This window comes from Canis lupus, chromosome X, assembly GCF_003254725.2.
Source record: "Canis lupus dingo isolate Sandy chromosome X, ASM325472v2, whole genome shotgun sequence".
Lineage (NCBI taxonomy): Eukaryota > Metazoa > Chordata > Mammalia > Carnivora > Canidae > Canis > Canis lupus.
The window spans coordinates 13,994,505-14,018,260 of NC_064281.1; the positions used below are offsets into that span (position 1 = coordinate 13,994,505).

The 23,756-nt window shown below is 44.8% G+C and overlaps 1 protein-coding gene across 11 annotated transcripts in view; it reads right to left on the bottom strand.

Annotated features, from left to right (window-relative positions):
• RAI2 (retinoic acid induced 2) overlaps positions 1-23,756 on the bottom strand; it is a 388,271-nt gene that overhangs the window by 159,191 nt on the left and 205,324 nt on the right. For all 11 annotated transcript variants that reach the window (XM_049107574.1, XM_049107575.1, XM_049107578.1 and 8 more), the window contains one exon: positions 9,445-9,552. The gene's annotated coding sequence lies outside the window, so the exon portion shown is untranslated. The remainder of the gene's footprint in view (positions 1-9,444; positions 9,553-23,756) is intronic.

Consider the following 23,756-nt stretch of genomic DNA (forward strand, 5'->3'; position numbering starts at 1 on the left):
AGGGGGAGATGCAGAGGGAGAAGCAGACTCCCTGCTGAGCCAGAAACCCGATGTGGGGCTCGATCCCAGGACCCCAAAAGCATGACCTGAGCTGAAGGGAGATGCTTAACCATCTGCACATCAAACCAAGATCTGAATCTATTGTATGTTATTTATGCTGCCTCTGGCTCAGGGTGGCTTGTCTTACTGTATTGCAAGCTGACTGTGATTTTAATCTGTGAGAACCCTGTAGGTCTAAATTAGAAGAGCTTTTTTCTGAAAAGGAGTTACTTCAGCAGAAAGTCAGAGACATCTCTGATCTAAGACCACTTCAGCCACTATAAAGATCTTGGCTTAATAAATGGGTCCTCGACCAGCATTCCTACCTCAAAGCTGGCCCATTTCTCAGTATTATTATGTGTTGCTATTGGTATCTACCCTCAGGGCATTTCCCCACTTACCTATTGCTTATAATTTAAGCCTTCCTGCTCTGGTCTGGGCCTGGATTATTTTTTTATTTTAGAAACTGCTGTTGTGGAAGCCTTTGGAAATCTCTCCAACCACTTAACCAGAAGGCATTTCATATTTTTTATCCAGGACATAGCTGCTATGCAGTGGGAAAGTCACTCAGAGTACTCATTCTACCCCCAACACACACACACACACACACACACACACACACACACACACACACACCAATTGTTAAACTTCGAAACATAATGTTTAAGGTAGAAATCTGGTTGGAAAAAAATGTCCTTACTCATTGTTTTACTTACTACACCAAATATAAAGCTTTCGGGGATCCCTGGGTGGCTCAGCAGTTTAGCGCCTGCCTTCGGCCTAGGGCATAATCCTGGAGACCCAAGATTGAGTCCCACATAGGGCTCCCTGCATGGAGCCTGCTTCTCCCTCTGCCTGTTTCTCTGCCTCTCTCTCTCTCTCTGTGTCTCTCATGAATAAATAAATAAAATCTTTTTTTAAAAAAAAACTAGCTTTCTTATTTAGTCACTATTTTATCATCTCTAATGTTGAAAATAGCTATAGGCCTCAAGCAAAATGCTTGCTTCTTGTATACAAAGCTGATATTTTGGCACATGGTACCTAAAGATAGGTCCTGTACCATAAGTTAGTTTGCCTTTAGAAGTAGGCACTGATGATCTTGGCTACTTGCCTTGATCTCACATACACATGGAAACTGTTGTTACTTCAACACTACACAAAGACATTATTTAGCCTTTGTAGCTTGCTGTTTATTTGCCACAGGCTTCACAATCCCTGTTTTTGGTAAGTCATTTCTCATGACCACTCAAAGAGAAATTTGAGGGGATGCCTGGGTGGCTCAGCGGCTGAGCATCTGCCTTTGGCTCAGGGCATGATCCTGGGGTTCAGGGATCGAGTCCCACGTCAGGCTCCCTTCATGGAGCCCGCTTCTCCCTCTGCCTGTGTCTCTGCCTCTCTGTGTGTGTGTCTCTCATGAATAAATAAATAAAATCTTTAAAAAAGAGAGAGAGAAAATTGGGTGATCTATTCTAGGTCCGTCTGCCTGTCTCCCACTATCAATCTTTGTGAGATGACTCAAACCCTCCAAACCTCCATACCTTTGTCCTCTACATTCACTGAATAAGTGGATCAACTAAAGTGAAAAACTGGCTGCCACATCCTCCTCTTTCCCAACATCACTTATTTCTAAATTAGGCATCAGGAAGGGGGGCTGATCTGACATATATGAAAATGATCACCAGCACACCGATCTTTCTTTGAACTCCTGCTCTGGTGCAAGGGGAAAGGCTTTGCATCTGTTTTTTTTTTTTTTTTTTAAGATTTTATTCATTTATTCATGACAGACAGAGAGAGAGAGGCAGAGACCCAGGCAGAGGCATGTGGGACCCGATCCCTGAACCCCAGGATCATGCCCTGAGCTGAAAGCAGAGTTTAACGCTGAGCCATTCAGGCGTCCCATGGCTTTGCATCTTGTATCAGTGATATGGACAAGCATTCTCTTTCTGAGGCTCCTCCCATTATTGGGCAAACTACTCTTTGTATTCAAAGGACCCCACAGATACAGAGAGTGTGCCATCACAGAAAGGGCAGGAAGCCTGGAAGCAGGTAGCCTTGGGAAAAGTGGGGCAGGTTGGCTGGGAAAAGTATGGGAAGCATTCTAGCCATTTTGAGATGACTATAAGGTCCCTAAGATTATGAGAGAAGAAAAGAAACTCACATTTATTGAATTCCTGTTATGGACATGGTACTTTTCTTTCTTAATAAATTATTTTTTAAAATGTCAGAAATAAGACAGAATAAGAATAATGTCCATTTACCTATTGTCTAGATTTAACAATGCGCATTTTGTCATAGTTCTGTCATCTATTTTTTATATTTAGAATTCTAGACACAATAATATTTTATCCTTAAAAACTCTTAGCCAGGATATAGGGTCCTATATCATCACAATGCCATCATTGCACCTAACAAAATTAACAATAATTTTCTAATATTATCTACCCCTTATTCTATATTAAAATTTCCCCCAATTGTCTCCCAAATGTCTTTTGCAGCTGGTTGTTCAAAGCAGAGTCCAATCATAGACCATGCACTGCATTTGGTTATTATTATATCTGAGACTCCATTAATGCAGATGGTCCTGGTAATTTTCATATCTTATCTTTTTATCTCCATAACAATCCTAAGAGGCAGTTATCATTATTTCTATTGTACAGATGCAAAAAAAATTGAGGCTAGAAAAGTAGTTAGCCCAAGATCACACTGCCAGTAAGTGTGCAGAGGACATTTCCTGCTTTTTTAGCTGCCAGGCATCCACACCTCCTCCCTATTGTGAGCAAGTTTTGTTGCACTGTGGTGTGGGGCGTCCTCCTGATGGCCAAGAGGTAGGCACATAATAGTTTATGGCTAGCCCTTGGCAAATTGGATGCCTTGGTCCAGGACTTTGAGTCTAGACTAGCACTGTCCAAAGAAATTTTCTGCAATGATGGAAATGTTCTATATCTGCACTGTACAATACAGTACCACTAACCACATGCACTAGCTACCGTATTTAACAGCACAGTTCTAGAAAGAATGATGTCAAGCTGTAGGGACATTTGAGAAAGTATACATAGCATCAGTGGCATCATTTAGAGTCTGGTAGTGATGGCAGCTCTGAGGGTTGGGTTGTTGATGGTGTTCTGGATAGATCATTTGCTCCCTTTCAGAGCTTGACCCTCGACTCAGCCTATCAAATATCTGAATCACCCAATAGTCATCCAGTAAATTCCCTTTTTGCTTAAATCTTCCAAAGTCAGTTTCTATTGTTTGAATTCAAAAGCCCATTGCCAGACACTGCTAGTTGTCACCAGATTCCTCTTTTTCCTCAGGAATAGAATCTCCATTTTTATCTGGGTGCAAGTTTTAGCTGGTTGTGGCTACATAACTAAGTTTTGGTCAGTGAGGTAGGTTTTCGTGTTCCCATAGCCTATAGTTTGTAGGACTCATCTGTCATCTTGTGTGGACACAGTGGTATTCTTTGATCCCATTAAGAGGGGCCCTATCCTTGGCCTTGACCATTAGAGAACCCCACTCTGGCTGGGCCCCTTCCTACAGGGTGAGGAGCCAGCAAGGCCAAAACCTTCTAGACCATGGTTTAGATAAAAGGAACCTTGGAATTCCCTGACCAAATGACCCAAGCTAGCTTCTAGAGATTGCATGGGCTTCTTCCCTGGGTCCCTCTTTCAAAGGGCAGATGATGTACTCAGTATGAATACGATATACTAGAGGGAAGGCCAAAGGAGTAGCTGTTTTCAGAGAGATGTGAATAGAATTTAGAGAGAGATTCCAGCCTACTGGTCCATGCACCCATGGGGCTCCTTATAGTGGGAGATGGAATAAGGGGGAAAGGAAGGGTAGCTGGGCCAAAGGCTAGTAACCCAAGCTTACTCTCCCCATGTCATTATGGTCCAGTGTGGAACTCCAGGGAATCCAGTAATTTTAAATTCAAACCTGGTCTTTCAGGTCTTACAAAAATGTATTTGTCAAGATAGAGGGATAGACATATTTTGATTAACAGTTTCTGAGCTTATTTATAACTTTTAAGTATTTGGAGATACACTCACACACATGTTTCCATTTGTACTATGGTTACAGGTCTTACAAATATGAGGGGTGAGGGGCACCTGGGTGGCTCAGTGGTTGAGCATCTGCCTTTGGCTCAGGTCCTGATCCTGGGGTCCTGGGATCGAGTCCTGCATCGGGCTCCCCGCAAGGAGCCTGCTTCTCTGTCTGCCTATGTTTCTGCCTTTCTCTCTGTGTCTCTCATGAATAAATAAAATCTTTTAAAAAAAAGCCAAATATTAGAGGTGAGCCTACTTGTGCAAAAGCTTCAATACTACTTACAACCTCTGAAACAGTAAATGTAACAGAGTTCGATGGCCTTCTTTCTGGGTTGTTCCTTCACTTTATTATTTTCATGTTCTCTCCCTACAGTTCTCTGGTTGCAATAAATCATTTGTAGGCAGGGACCTGGCTCTCTCTCTCTTTCATAGTCTCCTGGCCCGTTAGTACGAAGTGTTCTGAATACATGGGCTCTATGTCCAGGAAGTCTTAACCTAAGATGAGCATTAAAATTGTGACGGGAATGCTATAAGAATATGGAGTCCCTAGCTCCATCTTAGTAATTCTGATTCTGAAACTGGGCAAATGTTTTGTTTTGTTTTGTTTTAAGTTCGATTCTGAAGGAGAGCCACGGCTGAGATGCTCACTGCAGTGACTGGCTTAATCACTCACTCCTGCCTAGAGACTGATGTCTTCAGAGATAGAAGAACAAAGGTAAGGAGGTGAGAATGGAGTGAATTAAAAAGTCAAATCCCCTAGGCCTCTCAAGCCCTACTTCCAACCTCTAGGGTACCACATCTGCATCTCATTTCTACTGGCCTCTTGGCCTTGGATGGCTGTCATTAGCACTTCCATAGCTCAAAGCTTGCTCATGGATTTCAAAATCAGGTGATAGCTGGTGGTTCTCAAACATGTATCCATACCTCCTTACAACTTTGGGATTTTTGAGGATATACTCCTAATCTCCCACCACAGCAACTGGCATATAGTAGATATTTATGAAATGTTTATCTAAGAAAAATATCTTGCCTGAGTTCAAGGAGCATGGCGCTTGATTCTGGGAAAACATCAGGACCACTGGAGTTTAATATTCACCTCCCTTCAAAGAAATGGGCTAAGTGGGATGCCTGGCTGGCTCAACGGATAAGTGTCTGCCTTTGGCTCAGGGTGTGATCCTGGAGTTCCCAGTTCAAGTCCCGCATTGGGCTCCCTGCGGGGAGCCTGCTTCTCCCTCTGCTTGTGTCTCTGCCTCTCTCTCTCTCTCTGTGTCTTTCATGAATAAATAAATAAAATATATTTTTTAAATGGGCTGTTTTTTTTAGTTTGACCTAATGGTGAACAAATGAACTTCTTTAGTAGCCAATTAGTAGACTTGAACCACCCATATTGCCTTAAAGAAATACCTGTCAACCCCTCCTGTTTCATCTTTCATGGACATTTTAACCAAGACTTCTGATACTCATATTTTTTGTGTTCCCATTATTTAAAATATAGTCAGGTACAATAATATGCAATTATAACCTGCTTCAAGCCCTTAAGGGATCATTCATTTCATGCTGTTTTTTAAGATAAAGGTAAATTCTTTTAGAAAACCGAAAACACGTAGCAAAGCTGAAACCCAACAAACATTTAGATAACACAAAACAGGAAAACTTCAGAGCTGGGGGCCAGATGTCTTGAAGAATTTTTCTAAGGAAAAGTCTTTGAGATGAACTGTCTCTGCTGGTTTGCTGCCCAGCATTTTTTCATTGGAGCCGCTATTGCGCAAGATTGCAACAACAGTTTGATCTTTGTCTTGATCTTGGTTCTTTTTGGCCCCAATAGGTTGGGATTATTTTCAATAACTGCACTGGAAACAGCTCTGTCAAGTGCCTTCTTTGTTTCATGCCACAGATCTTGACTGAAAATAGTACAATAGCTTCGTTAGGGACTATAAAAGGCTCAGGCCAGGAATCCTCGGGAAGCCACAATAGAAAGATACCAAGGCTGTTTAGGAGAATAAAATAAGAACAACTATCTATCAATGGGTCGATTAAACATGCTCTTCCTCCTTTGCTGGAACAAGCAAGTGACTGAGCCTCACAGTTTGGGGTCTGCTTCTTGCAATAGCTTCACTGACCCCACAAAGCACTGAGCAGACTTGCCTCGAGGTCATTGGACTTGATGCTTCATCTAAACCACACTGGGAGAGGAGTACCACTGCTAGGTTCCCTTAAAGGAAAATGTTAAATTGAAACCAACCCCATTGCCAGTGTTTCTCAGAATAAAAGGAGCATGCTAAGTGAGACAATTGTAAAGTATCATCTCCTCCACTCTGCTTTTTGCCAGAATATTCTATTAACTTAGCAACATTCAGAGCCTTGTCAGGATTCCATATTACAGTCCACAGACTTAATTGGGACCATACAGACAGAATGGCAAGCATGGGCTAAGTTTCCCAAGGGTTTAGATTATTGAAAAGAGTCACACAATATGCGTTGGGATTGAGGGGGCCCAGCAGGGGGGTACAAGGGGCTCAAAAGCAAGATCTACTGTATTTTGGTCTGTTTGACTTTTCTTCATATGTTAGAATTTTTTAAGATTTAGAATCTTTAGCCAGAAAAATATCTTTAACATTGATGATCCTCTTGGTTTCTTTTAATAAACTGCCTGAGACTTAGAGAAGTATAGCAACTAGATTTGAAACTGTAAGTCACAGATCCCTGGGTGGCTCAGCGGTTTAGTGTCTGCTTTTGGCCCCAGGCATGATCCCGGAGTCCTCGGATCGAGTCCCGCATCGGGCTCCCTGCAGGGAGCCTGCTTCTCCTTCTGCCTGTGTTGTGTCTCTGCCTCTCTTTCTCTCTCTCTCATGAATAAATAAATATTTATTTTCATTATTCTCATGAATAAATAAATAAATATTTATTCATGAGAAAGAGAGAGAGAGAGAGAGAGAGAGAGAGAGAGAGAGAGGCAGAGACACAGGCAGAGGGAGAAGCAGGGTCCATGCAGGGAACCTGATGTGGAACTCGATCCCGGGACTCCAGGATCACACCCTGGGCTGAAAGCAGGCGCTAAACTGCCAAGCCACCGGGGCTGCCCAATAAAATCTTAAAAAAAAAAACTGCAAGTCACAAAACTATCTGGGTTGTGGCTGACTCATGCCCCTTTGTTCATACTCAGCTACGAGAATATTTTTGAAAGCTAATGGTTGCCGCTGCAAAGGCTGGAATGAATGAAGGTTAACTACTCCACTGCAGCCTCAGGACGAGGTTATGGGGAAAGCAAGCCTCAGCCCATATTCTATCACCTTGCAAAAAAAAAAGGTTCACTCAAAAATGTATATAACAACCACAAAGCATGACAGTAATTCATTATAGCCAGCATCAGGCAATCAGAAATCCTCCTAAACCAATGGTTGGACAAAGGCCCACATAGGGTTCAATTCTTGGGTACTATCCCTAAGAGTACCAGCTGCGGATATCACTGGGTTCTTAAACCTCGCTCATGCAAGAATACGAAATATTGCTAAAATATTTGGACAGATCCACTTACCTTGAATTCATGCAATTTCATCAATGAGAGCTCATTTCAACCTTCATCTTGCTAATTAACAAGTCATTTATTTATTCCAATAATAAAACCTTGTTCTGACATTTGTTATGCTCATTAGCAAAAGCTAGATAATCTAGATAGCAGAAATGGGTATAGCAGCAGCCTGTGGAGGGTGGGTGCTGTGCTTGGAGTGCCCACACACCAGCCCTGGAGTATACATGATCGATCTGCATCTGGCTTATTGCTTAACCTAAATTTGCAGCATGTAATATCACTCTATAATTGGTGAGAAATTTTTAAAAGATTTATTTATTTATTTTTAGAGAGAGAGAGCACACACGTGTGTGTGAGCAAGGGGAAAGGCAGAGGGAGAGGGAAGAGGAAGAGAATCTCAAGCAGATTCTCCATTAAGGATGGAGCCTGACATGGGGGGCTCAATCCCACAACCCTTAGATAATGACCTGAGCCAAAATGAAGAGTCAGATGCTTAACCCTCTGAGCCATGCAGGTACCCCAAATTGATGGGGAATTTTAAAGTAAATTTCAGAAATTATAACAAACTGCCTAGTGGTAAAATAAGAACTCAAACCTCGTTCTTCTGGCTTCCATTCCAAAATCTTTTCTGAAGGGCTACTTGCCTATCTTTAATTAAAAAAAATCAGAAAGTTTGCTAAACATATGCCAGGCGAGATGTCAAAATATGAAATCATGCATGCCCATGAAACTGGGATTCTCTGCAACTAGTTCTTAGGAACCCTGATCAGTGTGTCCTACAACTTCTACAACGGGGTGTTTCTGAGTCCCATGGGGCCATCAGCAGACACACAGGGTGACTTCTCAGCATTATGGTGAAGGGAACTCTACAGGGAACTCGCTCTTGTCCACAAGGTGATTTTGGCTTCTTGGCTTGTCTCAGTGGACCTGTGGGGCATGATGAGATGGCCCCATAAGAGGCACTAAAGCAATACTTGTCAGGTTAAGTTGTGCTGAAAATCCTGTTGGTTTCCAGGGAACTTGGGTGAAAGGATTTTAGAAATGTCCATGGGACACTGATTTAGGCTTAGAACTGTTTGTTTTGAATCCTGCTCTAAGACTCTGTGTAGTCCTGTGATTCTTGCCCTTGGCTGCATGTTAGATCATGTGAGCAGGTGGTAAAAATTCTCAATGCCTGGTTCTATGCTAGAGCAATTAGATCAGAATCTCTGGGCTTCGGGTCCAGGCATTAGTGGTTTGTTGTTGTTGTTTTTTTTTTTTTTAAGGTTTTTAGATGATTTGAATGTGCAGCCAGGGTTGAGACCCAATTCAGTGCTTCTAAGACTGCAATTTTCAAGCCACCTGGGGATCTCGTTATAATGCAGATTCTGAGATTGTGGCTTCTAACAACCTCTCAGGTGACGATCATGCTGATGCATGCTGATGCACCGTGGACCACGCTTTGAGTGGCAAGGTCTAATCTCTTACCGCCAAAAGGTTTGGGGGGCAAAACCACTTAAGCCAAATCTGAGATGGGCCAAAATAATCCAACTCAATCCTACCGGAGGATATGAGGAATACAGCCTCAGTGTGAATATGAAGAAATCAAAACGATTAAACGCCTAAACGGTTCCTAAAAACTGAACTTTGGTTTCCCACTTGTCTTAAATGCTTAGAGTATTTTTCAACTCACAAAAATGGCATAGCTCTAGTACTAAAGAGCTAATCATCTAATGCAAAAAAAAAAAAAAAAAAAAAGCCATCTCCCCATCCTGATCATTATGCCCTTCGTATTTACTGATTGTCTCGGCTCTCACTGCCCCTGTAGTTGGCCTGCCACAGGGTGATACCTACCTGTGTTTGCTGTTCTTTCCACAGCTAGAGTTTATTCATTGCAGGATCCAGGGAGGGTGTGGAGGAAGCTCGTCACACAGCTGGCGGGTCTGCAAACAGCGGAGGCGGCTGGAAAGGAAAGGGCAATCTTTAAATGTAAACAAAGGAGCAGGCTGGGGCTCACTGAGTGGCCTTTTCGCTACATCTGCATAAGCAGATAGTCCCTGACATCAAGCGCAGCGGCTTGAATCTGAAAGTGCGAGAGAATTCTGCAAACTCGGAAAGCACAGAAAACCCGAGCCCCTACCCACGGAGCCCAAGGTGTGCGCCTGTGAATCATGTTATCAGCCGCGCAGCAGGACTGTGGAAAGCACTAACTATGAACAATATATAAATTACAGAGGTCATTCAATGTGCAGATCAAGTGCAATTAAAATGCAAAAGACTTTTCTTTTTACCTGACTCAGAAAAAAATGTGTGCAACACAAGGGTGCCTCAAATTGTCCAGTAGAGCGGGGGTGGCGGTGTTGGGGGGGAGAGGTGTGTATGTGGGGGGGGACCTGATTACTGGACTCAAAAAGGCTAACGTGCAATTTGTGTTCTTTTTATGTAGATTAAATGCATTGACTGCAGCTTGTACCGCTTAGATACGCAGCAGGGAGTCAAAAGCTTGGGTATCAGTCAACCACAGCCAGCAGCTAAAGCCTGGGCCAGATCTGTTATTGTGCCTCAAATGAGACACTTAATCTAATCTAATGGGAGCAAACCCCCCTGGACAAATAAAAGGGTATTACCAGCAGCAATGGCAGCTGTAATGTTAAAAAAAAAAAAAGCACCAAATATTTTTTTTTGTGATAACATAATTAATGACTCTTCCAGCCTCCTTAAAAAATCTTGCTTCCAGCTCACAGTGGCTTGTGAAGAGTCTCAGGAGGTAAAGAGCAGGAGCAAGCAGCCGGCCTTCTCCCCCTCTCAGGAAGCCATGTGTGCTAGGTATACCACAATCAGAGAAATGTGGTGGTGTTTTTTCTCCCTGGAGCCAAATCTACACCCTCAAGTAGCAGGAAAACATCACTGGAGTTTTGATGAATTTGCCTTATTAAATCCAACAAAAGCGACGCAAGGGGTAGGAAGAAAGAAGACCGTGAAACCCAGGGCCTGGGCTCCCAGGACAGGTCCAGTAACCATCTGAGACACAATGAAACCGGAACCGAGGATCACAGAACAGATCAACAGAATGCTGAAAACTCAAGTTCATCTTGAAGGACATGAAATCCAACCTCTCCTAAACTCAGGAAGTGATTCCGTAGTGTTCCTGTTGGTTAGGGATTTTAACTCCAGAAAAAGAAAACCCTTTCTAGAAGCTCTGCCTTCAGAATGTGTTCCCTTCAATTCCCAAGTCACTGCACAAATAGACCTTTGCTTAGGTGCTCCCCAGACTTTAAAGTGCATATAAATCCCCTGGGGATCTCATTAAAATGCAGATTAAGATTCAGTATGCCCCCATGACGTGGGGCACGGCATGCTAAACTTCCAGCAAGCTCCAGGGTGATGCCAATGCTGCTGTTCTATGTGCTACGCTTGGAATAAAGCTTTGGTTATCTGACCACACCCAAAATCAAGCTGAACCCTGGTAGCTTGGTGCTAAGGCCAAGATTTCTAGATTTAGTTTCACGTGGTCCATTCTCCTTCATGATCCCAACCTTATTTTACCCCTGTTCAACCATCTAACACACAGTCTGTGGCCACCACTCCAAAAGGCCAATGCAGCTAGGGCAGTTTCCTGTACATTGGACACCCCATTACTGCAGAAGCTTCTCTAAATGGCAGACACGAAACCATTTTGCCAAATATATTCATTGTCTATTACTGTGTAACAAATCATCTTAACGCTTGGTGGCTTAAAACAATAAACACTCATTGTCTTCCAAAACTTCCATTGGTCAGAAATTCAAGAGCAGCTTGGTCAGGTGGTTCTGGCTTGGGGTCTCTCCTGAGAGTACAGTCCTGTTGGCCGAGGTGACAGCTAACAGCAGGGCCTGACTGGGACTGGCCAGTCTGTTGCTTCCGAGGCAGCAGGTTGGTGCTGAGTGTTGGTGGGAGAACTCAGATTCATTCCATGTGGGTTTCTCACCATCTGGCTGCTTGAATGTCTGTGCATGATGACCACTTCTCCCAAAGCGAGTGATCTAAGACACCAAGACAGAAGTCCCAACACACTTTAGACCTACCCTCAGAAGCCAAGCAACAGATACTTGTGCCGTGTTCTCTTGGTCACACAGACCAGCCATGAATTCACTATGAGAGGAGACTACATAAAGGTGTGGATACCAAAGGCAAGGATCACTGGAGGCTGGCTCCACACCAAATAAGCCAAAGCTCCCTACTCCCTCTGCAAAACACGCCAACTGAGGTCCATGGCCCACTGAATGCTCAGAGCCACACTCTGATACCACGCACACTTCTCTTCCCACTGTTTACACTTACTAAGAGTTGATTGTGTTTGCTCCCAAACCTGTTTAGGACAATTGTTCCCATTGTACTTGTTATTATAATTAAGTAATTTATACATGTGAATTATGAAATATGAATGCAAAAAGGAGTTGTTTTTATGAGAACAAAATTGCAATTTCGGAAGATACAATAGTAGCAGGTAGCTAAAAATGCTGTTGAATTATGTGTCTGCCAAACAATTATAAGAGAGTGAAAAATCATTTAAAAACTGGGAGGATTATGCACTAAGCTCACCTCACAAGTGTCTTAAATTCTTGCTCCACTTCCAAAACTGGAAATCAGAGACAGTGCATTTTAGATACGGCTCGTGCAAGAAGGAAAGCCTGCAACTCCCATCAGCTGATTTTTATTCAAAGAAAATGACTTGGCTGTACATCAAAAGTTTAGTGAATGAATGTTTATTTACATGTTTTAAGTTAAATAAAATGTTTATAGTTTGCACATACCATTTTTTAAAAATGATTCCTGGTTCTAATTGTTTTTTTCAATTAACCAACCAAATTCTGGTTCAGATGGATAGATGAAAGCATCCATTATAAACAGGAAGTTGCTCCTGGAAATAGCACTTTTGTTTAGAAGGAAGAGGAAGGGTGGGGGCGCCTGGGTGGCTCAGTCAGTTAAGCATCTAACTCTTGACTTCAGCTCAGGTCCTGTTCTCAGAGTTGTGAAATCGAGCCCTGAGTCACATTCCGTGCTGGGTGTGGAGCCTGCTTAAGGTTCTCTCTCTCTCCCTCTCTCTCTCTCTGCACCTCCCTCCTCTAAAAAAGAAAGAAGAAAGAAAGAAAGAAAGAAAGAAGTAGGAGGAAAGAAAGATAGAGCTAGAGAGAAGGAGGAACTTGACCATCTCGTTCTAGAAAATTCTGAGACTAGAGGATGATTTGTCTGTAACCTCAACTACTTGCTACTAACAAGGTAGAGTCACAAATGCCCTACTACACATGCCTGGAGCTTCATAATACCTTCTGGTGGCTTCTTAGAATGGTTCTTCCTAACAGTTTGGGGGCTCCTAGACCCCTATGAGAAGCCCACAAAATCAATGGACCCCCTTCCCAGAAAAACGCACTGATGGATAGTATTCCACATATAATTGTATAGACACCTCAGGTTAAGAATCCACAGTACATACCAGAAAAGAATAATCCCAATGGAAGAGAAGAGACTCGGGTGGGGGAGGAGGAAGAGGGTAGAACAGTCCAAAAGGGCAAGTCTCAGGGTGAGCAGCCCCTCTGTTAGTTCAAGTGACATAACACCGGCTACTATAACAAACAACTCTCCAAATTTAAGTGTGTTGACACATAACAGTCCTTTGTAGGTGTTCCTGGTCAGCAAGTGAGTATTGCCAGAACTCAGGCTTCTTCTACCTCGTGGCTCCGCTGTGCCAGAATCCCAGAGTCCTTTGCAGACAGCCAGCCAAAGGAGAAAGACCACAGATGCGGCTCATACACTTCTTCAAAACCCCAGCCTGGAGGTGCTGCAGATCACTTCCAGTCATATTTCACTGATGAGGACTGGTTCCAGGGCCACATCCGGAGGTGGGGCTGTAGAACGTATTCCCCGGCCGGGTAACCATTTCTTAGCAACAGCTCCAGAGGGGAACATGAGCTTTTGGTGGTCACAAAGCTCTATCTTTTCCTAGTCATTGCATGCATGTAAAATCAGGTTAAAATAAAAGGCCAGCACTGCCTGGAGAGGGAAAAGAAGTCACCAGAAGATGTTATGAAGCCCCAGGCATGTATAGTAGGGCATTTGTGGCTCTATCTTGTTAGTAGCAAGTAATTGAGGTTACAGACCAATCATCTTCTAGTCTCAGAATTTTCTAGAACCAGATGGGTCAAGTTCCTCCTTCCTCCAAGAAGGGAAGCATGCAGATAGCAGGTAAAAATGTTCACCTAAGGTAAGGGGGTGTTAATCTTGGAAGCTCTCTCCACCATGTTTTCAACTAGGGTCTTCTGATACCTTCTCCCCTTGCCCAGTTTTTAGACAAAGTTTCATATCTCGGTTCCTTGGACATTCCAGACCTTGTTCTAAACCTTAGACCGTGGTCTAACCCAGTGGTTCTCAAGGTATGACCCCCAGACCAGCAGCAGCAGCAGCAGCAAATCCTCGGGCCCCACCCCAGACCTAGTGAATCAGACACTCGACATGGGCCCCACGGTGTGTTTTAACAAGTCCTCCTGGCCACTCGGATGCAGTCAAGCGTGAGAACCGCCAGACCAATCTACCAGAAGTCTGCCCTTCACTTGCCTAAGCCTCACTCATGTGGTCTCTCAGTGGGTCCACATTAATTTTCCTCCCAGACAGAAGTGGCGTAAGCACTTCTGAAGGCACTTCAGTTTTGTTTGTTTGGGTTTTAGCTCATTTTTGTTTCCGCTGTCTCTAAGATGAGGCTGTGTTTTCAGCCCCCCTAAGAACCATACAGCAGAAAGAAACCAACCTTTTGAAAAATGAATGCTTTTGTAACCATGAAATGCACAGTCCAGTCAGGCATTTCCAGGTCTTCTTTCTCCCCAGGTGTTTCTCAGATGTCGGTTCCCTCTCAGTCGTAACGTGTGGGGAGTCCTGCTGGGTACACACGACCTGTGTGGCCCTGATCTAGCACTGCGGAGAGATTTCTCCCAGCCCAAAGATCTCCTGGATAAGCTCTCTCACTTCAATCTACTCCCTTAGATCATGGAGCTTCAAACGCTCATGTTTGCTTTCAGAGTTTATTAGAAGGAAGCCTGCTTCTTAGCATTCGGGACTTGAAGGCAACTATTTGAGACAGGAGGCCCCCGCCGCCTCACACTCCTAGCCACCCACCCCACTGGAAGCTTTCACACGTCTCCTCTTCCTTTCATCCCCGTGTATATACCTCCTCATTCTCTGCCTCTTTACTGCCTCCTCCTCTTTTCCTCTGTCTGTGCCCAGTAGGTTCTCAGATGGCGCTTCTCGACACTAGTTTTGAATCATCTGGGAGTCTGGTCTAAAATGCAGATAACCAGCTCCCACTCCAGACCCCCTGAATTGGTGTCTCAGGAGCCCAGCCCAGTAACCTGACCTTTAAACAGGTGCCACAGGGGATTCTAAGCCTCACTGGTTCACCCACACCCGGTGCAAGGGCTCTGAGGAGCGGCGGCTCTGGAACTTCTTAGGCCTTGGGAGAGCAATCTGTTCTACGGACGGGCTCTGAGGTGGGCTGGGTGCCTTGTCTGGCTGCATTTGCTAACGGTCACCTGGCTTCTTTGTGGTCTTGGTGTTTATTCGAAGTGGCTCTGGAGAAAGGCTGATGGAAACTCTAGGGATGCTAAAGCCTACCCCTAGCCGGGCCATGCCACGTAACAGTATTACTTTCCAGTCTACCCGTTCACAGGCTAGAAAAGATGCCACAGCCCAAGTGATCATCTGATTTGTGCTATCAGTGAGACACAAAGATAATTTTTTTTTAAGTCCGGGCTCTTAACATGTGCACCTCAGTACCCCATATGAAAACAGTGATGCATTTCCACTAAACCTCAGTGTTTATCCTGCCCACTTTCGCCCCTGAACTCGGGACTAAAGAATCTCCCCAGGGTGGCCTTGGATGCCCTCCCTGTGCTTATAAGTGCCTGTAACAGATCCTGTTGTCATCCCGTACACGTCCTTCTCCCTCTACACACCCAAGGCTGCTTAGTGCAAACATCTTTAGGAGAATGTCTCTAGGAGAACATGCTTAGCAGGTGCTCAGGGCGAGATGGAAGTGCTGGAGCGTTAATGCCTCTGGAAACAGCCCTCGAACACTGACAGATGGGAGTCGGTGGAGAAATAGCCCCAGCTTTCTCATCCGCCTGGTAGGATAAGTCTGGAATGTCTCCAACACTACTCTTGAGAGTTCCCTCCCTGAGAGAGTGGGATTGATCTCCAGGAGCTCACATGCTAACTTGCTTATTGTCACATGCAGTTGTGGCTTCCTTCTCTTCCCTTCTCAGGCCTCCACTTTCCAAGCAGGGTTTCCTGGGACCACCTTCCACATAAAGAACTTGCATTTGAGTCTTTGTCTCTGGATCTGCTCCTAGGGGGCAGCCAAGCCAAGATCCTCCACCATCCCCCCACCCCTCCACCCCCCCACCCCCCCCACCCCGCCCCGGACTTAACAGACACAAAAGTGAGCTAACAGCTCACAGTGGGGCCTGGAACTAAAAGAGACAGGAGTGGAAGACGGCAAATACTTGGTCCGTAGCATTTTGCCCTCACGGTGAAAATCACCTGACTGATTTCTGCTTCCTCCTCTTTGACCTCCATGGAAAATCTGCAGATACCAGGGAAACTTCATGGTCTGATTCCACTGCCCCTACTAAATAATGAGCCAGACCAGCCAGGCTAGAATGACCAGGGCAGAGCAACAGGCCTGGTTTGCCCTGCTGCAGACTGAAGCCTCCATATTCTACATCAGGAGCTCCAGATCCAAGGACAATTTGGGGTCTTGCAAAGTCTCTGATCCACATCGTGAGAGTCCTTGGAAGGTAAAATGTTCCACATTTGCTCAATCCTTTAACAAATGTTTGTGGAGCACTTACTGTTAGCCGAGGTCTGGAGGATACAGAGAGAGTGTGCATAAGTTAAATCTGATCAGGCTGTTGCCACATGGAACTCCACCAGCCTCTTGTCCTCTGGGTCTCCGCCACATGTCCCATCCCCTCCTGCCTGGATTAAGCCAGAGCCTGCTGAACGGTCTCCTTGCATTTAATTCAGACCCATCTGCTTCACCCTCTGCCCTGGGAGCAACATTATCCTTCTGAAATACAAAACTGCATGTCATACTCCTGCTCAAACCTTCAGAAGCTCCACTTTGCGATGGAATGAAGTATAACCTCTAGATCATATATGCAGCCAAGGGCTCTCAAATCTGGCCCTTTTCCTAACCTCATTTCCCACCACCTCGTTCCCTTCCCACCAGGAGGTTTGTACTCCCCCAAACACTCCAAGTTCTTCCAGGCTGCTGTCCTTTTCTGCACATGCTGGTCCCTAGACTGGTCCCCGGGGTCACACTTTCTACTTCCAAGCCCTGCTCTTCACTGAGCACCTGTTAGATGCCACTTCCGCTATGAAGACTTCCTAACCCCTCCCTCAACCTCTGACAGCACCAACAGCCACATCCTCCATGTCCCTTGCTATTGTCACACCTATGGCAAATTCAATATTGATCACACTGTGTGGTCGTTGTTTCTTTTAATTTTTAATTTTATTTATTTTTTATTGGAGTTCAATTTGCCAACATATAGTATAACACCCAGTGCTCATCCCATCAGGTGCCCCCCTCAGTGCCCGTCACCCAGTCACCCCCACCCCCCGCCCACCTCCCCTTCCGCCACCCCTAGTTCGTTTCCCAGAGTTAGGAGTCTCTCATGTTCTGTCTCCCTTTCTGATATTTCCCACTCATTTTTTCTCCTTTCCCCTCTATTCCCTTTCACTATTTTTTATATTCCCCAAATGAATGAGACCATATAATGTTTGTCCTTCTCCGATTGGTGGTCGTTGTTTCTGAATCTGGCTTCTCCCTGAAGACTATGAGCTCGTAGAAAGGAGGTCCACTGCCATTTTGCTCATCTTTGTACCCTACTTGTGGGCTAAAGATAATGCCTGGAACGCTGTACATTTGTAAGAAATGTTCATGAATGACTGCATAGCCCTCAGAGAGCCAAAAGGAAATTCAGCCCATTTTCTCTGATAATTGGCACCATTCCTGGCATAAGAGCCATTCCACATGCCTGGATGGGAATGTTAGCTTGGGCTGTCCTCTCAACTTCCTTCTGTTCGGGGCCCCCCGGCAGCTCTCTCCCTTGCTTGATAGCTGAACTCTGGAGGTTGCTCCAGGATCTGAGGTCACCGGGGTGCTCTGAAGTACCAGGAGCCAGAGCAGAGTAGCTGGATTTTTATTTCCCCAAGGGTGCATTGTGTTGTTCCCCTGGGACTCCACTGGCAGGAGGAGGCAGGAAGCTGGTCACACTGCAGCCCCTGACAGACTTCTACAGGGAGCCCTCAAGTCTGAAGGGTGACAAGGAGGGTGAAGGCAGTGGGGGAGGAATTAGATCGAGGTGCTTTGGGCCTAGAGGAGTTGAAATGTCACTCACAGGTGGAGGGGAATGTCTTGAAGGAACAAGCCAGTGAGCTCTCTGGCCCCATCCAGGAACAGAGGTGGCAATATGGTGACCTCACCAGCGCTCAGCTGAAGCCAGTCACCACTTCCTTCTCCCAGAAGGCTGGCAGCAGTGCTGGCCTGAACCCCCTTTGATCACCCTCAAACTAGAAAAAAAATAAACCAAACTTCCTCATTCAGCCCAAAGACCACTTCTTCAAGGTATCATCCAAAAAAGTTTTCATTCTAGAGTGATCTGGGCTTTCTAGGTGCTCACTAGACCAGACCAGGCATGAAGTTATGTGCTTCCTGCGCATCATCTCAATGAACTCCCACAAGGAATCCTGGTTGGCAAAGTGTTGCACTTACCCCTCCTTTTACAGATGAGAAATCAGAGGCTCGATGAAAGTAAGCAACTGGGCCAGTTTCACATAGCTAGTGAGTAGCAGAACTGAGCTTCTTCCCAGTTTTCTTAGACCCCATGATATGTGCTCAGAATTTCCACATGATGCCACCTTGAGTACAACGCCTTCCCTGATGTGCAGGGTAAGGGAGGCTGTAGAGAAACGAGGTAGGGGCCCTGAGTCCTGGCACATGGCCATCAGCTGGCTGTGTGGCTCTGGATAAGGCACCCAATTTTCTGGACCTCCATAATTTCCTCAATGGGCAGGTATGTGTGGATTGGACCAGATGATCTGTAAACCTCCTTTAGATTTACCATTGTATGAGTCTATGGTAGACACACATCTTCTTCGATGCATTGCTTTCATGGGTTGGTATCTGTGCCCTAAGAAAAGACAGACTGGTGGGAAATTAAATTGACTTCAAGTAGTTTGCATATCCCTGAATCATGGCTTAAGGAAGGGCTTTAGTTGTCATTTTTGGCTGTTGCATTGATAAAAGTTCTTGAGGGATCAGATTTTTGGCCCCCTTGACACCTTCTGGTCATTAAGTGTTAAGCCCCTTGGGTTGGATCTGCCCATGTCAGGCTATCACCTTTCTGAGGACAGTAACTCTTCAAATTGCTGTGACTCCCAGTGAGTATCCCGAATGGGCAAATGAATAACACCTCTGGGGACGATGACCATAGTGGTATTTTAATAACTGTTTTCATGGTTATTTGGGATTTTAACGATCGCTAGAAAGTGTTCCAATTAATACTACTGTATAACAAATCATCCTAAGACCTAGTGGCATAAATCAACACTTATTATGTCCATGGATGAATCCTGTGAGTCAACAATTCAAACAGAGCAACAGCAGGAATGGCTTGCCTCTGCGTCATGTTGTTTAGGATCTAAATGAGGAAAACCCAGTGGTTGAAGGTAACTGAGTGACTGGGGGCTGGAATGACCTGGAGAATCTTCACTCATATCTGTAAGTTGAACCCAGCTGTTGGCTGGGACATCAGCCAGGTCTATTAATCAGAACCATGGCCTCTTCACGTAGCTGTTTGGAATTCCTCACACCATGGTAGCCTCAGGGCAATCAGATTTCTTTCAGGGCAGTTCAAGGCTCTAAGTGTGAATTAGAGGCTCTAAGTTCCAAAAAGCAAAGCAGAAGCTGTACCAACTTTTATGACCTAACCTTATATGTTACTTTTACTTCACTCTATAGGTTACAGGTGAGTCATAAAGGCCAGATAAGATTCAAGGGGAAGGGATATGGTTCTCCACATCTGGATGGGAGGAGTGCCCTAACTGGCACTGTATTTTCATTCTTCCACAGGGCAGGAAATGTGACTTAGTTATCTCTGAATCCCCACCATCTACCATGGGGCATGGCACAGAATAGGTGCCCAATGAGTGACTGGCAGGTAAAGAAATGAATAAGTGAATCAAGGAAGGCAAATTCATCCCACTGAAGAGTATCTCTCTGAGAAGTAGACATTTAGTCTTTTTCACCTATTTTTTTGTTTGCATTGCATTTGGTTATGCATTTCAACAGTAAATAAATCACAGCTTGGGAGTGACTCTGCAGAGTGGAAAAGAGGTCAATGGCATTATGATAATTTGGTTTTTAAAGATTTACTTATTTATTTGAGGGGGAAGAGTGCATGATGGGGAGGAAGGGGCAGGGGGAGAGGGGGAGAGAGTACCTCAAGCAGATGCCCTGTTGAGCACAGAACCTGATGCTGGCCCATTCCCCAGGACCCTGAGATCACGACCCGAGCTGAAATCAAGAGTCGAGCACTTAACTGACTGAACCACCCAGGCACCCCAATAGTTTGGCTTTTAAGGAGCATTCTATGGTCATTGATTTTTCCTCAACCCAATTATGGTCTCCTAGTTTTGAGTCTGTTCCCTGGTTTCCAACAGTACGGTTCAGAAATCCACTTCTACCGTAACAGAACATTTCATGGCAAGTTCTGAGCTGACTTCCCCAACTGGCTTGCCCAGTCCCTCCTGGCCCATGTCCTAGGTGAGTCCTAGCCTTTTCCTCTCTTTTCCCTCCTCTCCTCTTCTTTCTCCTCTCCCCTGGCCCCTGCCCACTCTGACTCTCCTGTCACCCCTCCTTCCTTTGTTTCACCCTCCTCCTCCTCTGGTTTTTCCTTGCCCCTGCCCTGCTTCTTCACTCTCTGCCATCCCCCAGTGCCGCCTCTGCTAGCTTGGGGATAGGAGTGTCTCCAGCATTGTCAGAGGAGTCAAGGACCTAGGAAGCCAAGCCACCCACCCCCCACCAGAGAGAGAAGGCCTAGATTTGGATTAGAACCATTGGCCCCTGGAATTCTCTTCCTCACGGGTTTGGTATATAGCATTTCATCACTTTTATGGGCACTAACTTATGATGTCATGTGAAAGGCTTAAAGCTCCTTTGGCTGCAAACTAGCACAAAAAGCCCAATCTTATGGAGACACAACAGAAAATAATTCTTTAAAAAGAAAAACCATGACAGTGGGAATTTGCCATTCCCAAATTAGCATTTGGAAAATACTAGTCACACAAACATATGCCAGCAGAGACCTCAGAGAGCATCTTGCCCAGCTCCTCATTTTACAAACAAGGAGCTGAGAGCCAAAAATAAATAAATAAATAAACAAAAAAAATAAACAAAAAACCCCCATAACAACCAGCATTTACTGGGTGCTGAATCTGCCCCAGGCACTTTATTACTTTATTCCAGTTGTGCAACAACCAGATGAATTAGAATCATTAACCCCATTTCCAAGATGAAGCAACAGAAGTTCAGAGAGGGTCAGTAACTTCTGCAAGGTCACGTAGCCAGAAAATGGCAGAGTGGAAATTAAAACCCAGTATCTGAGACGGGTCCAAAAGCTATGCTCTTAACCACTAGACTAAGCTGTGTCTGTGAGTGACCTTTTATCCTCCCCACACCCAGGGTCACACATACTAGTAGCTAATAGTTAGACCAATTTCAGAAAGATAACATCGAGCAGTACCTGGAATTCAACAAGTGATATTACAATTCAAGTCAAAGTCGAAGTCAGGCTTTGTTAAACTGAATTCTGAAAGAAGAGACTCAGAGCAGAGCTCCCAAGAGACTTCGAGGACGGCCCTTTGTAGGAACAGCTGGGAGTGCAGAGTGAGCAGGACACAGCAGTATGGTTTAATGAGTTTAAGACTCAGACTTGAAGCCAGTATCCCAAGGTTCAACACTAGCTCTGCTTCTTCCTCGCTTAACTGCTCTGTGTCTCGTCTGTAAAATAGGAAATAATAATAGTTCTCTGCCTGACAGGGTAGATATGAAGATCAAATAAGATTAATAAGCACAAAGTCCTTAGAACAGTGTCTGACACATAGTAAGCTCTTCAGAAGAATTTGCTCTGTTATTAGTCAATGTTGTATCTCCAGAGCCTAACATAGTTCTCAGCACACGGAAGGTGTTCAATATTTGTTGAATACATGGAGAGAAATATATTACTAGTTCTAATGGTACTCAACTGTTCTCCATCCTCTCAAAACAGAAAACAGGAAAAAATTCATTTCTCCTTGATTTTGCCTTATACTTTTTTCCAGATGTCAAAGGCCTGATTCTTCAGCGATTAAAACCACTTTTCCTCGGCAAATCAGCTGTTTTCTACTTTAATCCTTTTCTCAGGCCCGTTTTACCAAGGAAATGACATCTTAAAGATGTGGAAGACCAGAGCCTCAGGTCTCCTTCAGTTACAGCTGTCAAAACCCCAACCCAATCTAGAAGAAGCCAATTGCTGAATTTATACACTCAGTCAAAATCTATAGGGATGACTTCAGGCATGGCTAGATCCAGTGGTTCGAACCATGTCATCAGGACTTTGTCTTGTTTAATCTCTAGCTCTGCCTTCATCAGTGATGGTTCTATTCCCAGGCGAGTTCTTCCCTGTGACAGCAAGATGGCCACCTACAGTTTACATCCCCAAAGATTTAAATCCCCAAAACTCTAAAACCAGGAGAAAGGAAACACTTCCTTTTATGGTCACTCCAGTCAAAGTCCCAATTTCAGCTCTGAGTAGAACCAACTTGGCTCATGTGTGCATCCTTGAATCAATCTCTGAGACTCTCCAGAATGGATTACTTTGATTGACCAGGCTTCATACACATCTCCTTGACCCTGATTTCAAGGGGCAAAGCCAGCCCACATACGCTATCAGACTAAGACTGAGGGGTACCTGGCTGGCTTAGTCAGTAGAGCACATGACTCTTGACCTTGGGGTTGTGAGTTTAAGCCTCACAGTGGGCATGGAGCTTACTTAAAAAAAAAAGCCTAAGATTGGGATGTTATCCCCAATGGAAGAGAACGTGGACTGGGCAGGCACAATGAATACATTTTCACTATGACCAGCCATTAGTAGGGGTGCCTAGCAAATCTATACTTAAAAAGGTCCTGGATATACAATCCGTATCTGTCCTAAAACTTTTTCTTTTCACTTCTTCCTCCAGAAAAAAAAATTATATTGAGAAGTAGTATACATACGAACTGAGACAAATGCTTCACCAAACAAATTTACATGTTATTACCTGTAATGCACCCTGAGAGTTTCTATTCTATTGTCATTTATTCCATTATTCCTTCCTTTCCACTTCATTCCATTTTATTCTCCTCTTTTTATTAGGGCAATGCTTACTAGGTGCCGAAACAAACAGCCCTTAAATCTCAGCGGCTTAACAAAGTACAAGTTTATTTGTTTGTTTGTTTGTTTTAATTTTTATTTATTTATGATAGTCACACACACAGAGAGAGAGAGAGAGAGGCAGAGACACAGGCAGAGGGAGAAGCAGGCTCCATGCGCCGGGAGCCCGACGTGGGATTCGATCCCAGGTCTCCAGGATCGCGCCCTGGGCCAAAGGCAGGCACCAAACCGCTGCGCCACCCAGGGATCCCACAAAGCACAAGTTTAATTTCGCGTCCACGTCCTAGCCCAGTGCACGTCGGGCAGCTCCCCTTACTGGCTTCCTCCCCGCTCCAGAGATCCGGATTCTTTCCATGTTATGACACCACCACCTTCAACACAGGATCACAGCAGAAAGGAAAAAGGAAGGGGGCACGGGTGGAGCCGGGCAGGGAGGGGGCGTGGGGAGAGTCACCGAGAACATTTTACGATTAGGCTCCTAAGTGGCTTGTATCACTTTTGCCCACACTCCACGGCCAGAACTCAGTCACACGGCTCCAACCGAAGTGTCAGGGCCACAGGGAAAACAGTCTGAGCACCCAGGGAGAGGAAATGGGATCGATGAACATCTAGGCAATCTGTACCACTCTATTCTAAGTTTGTTAAGAAAAGGGAAATGCT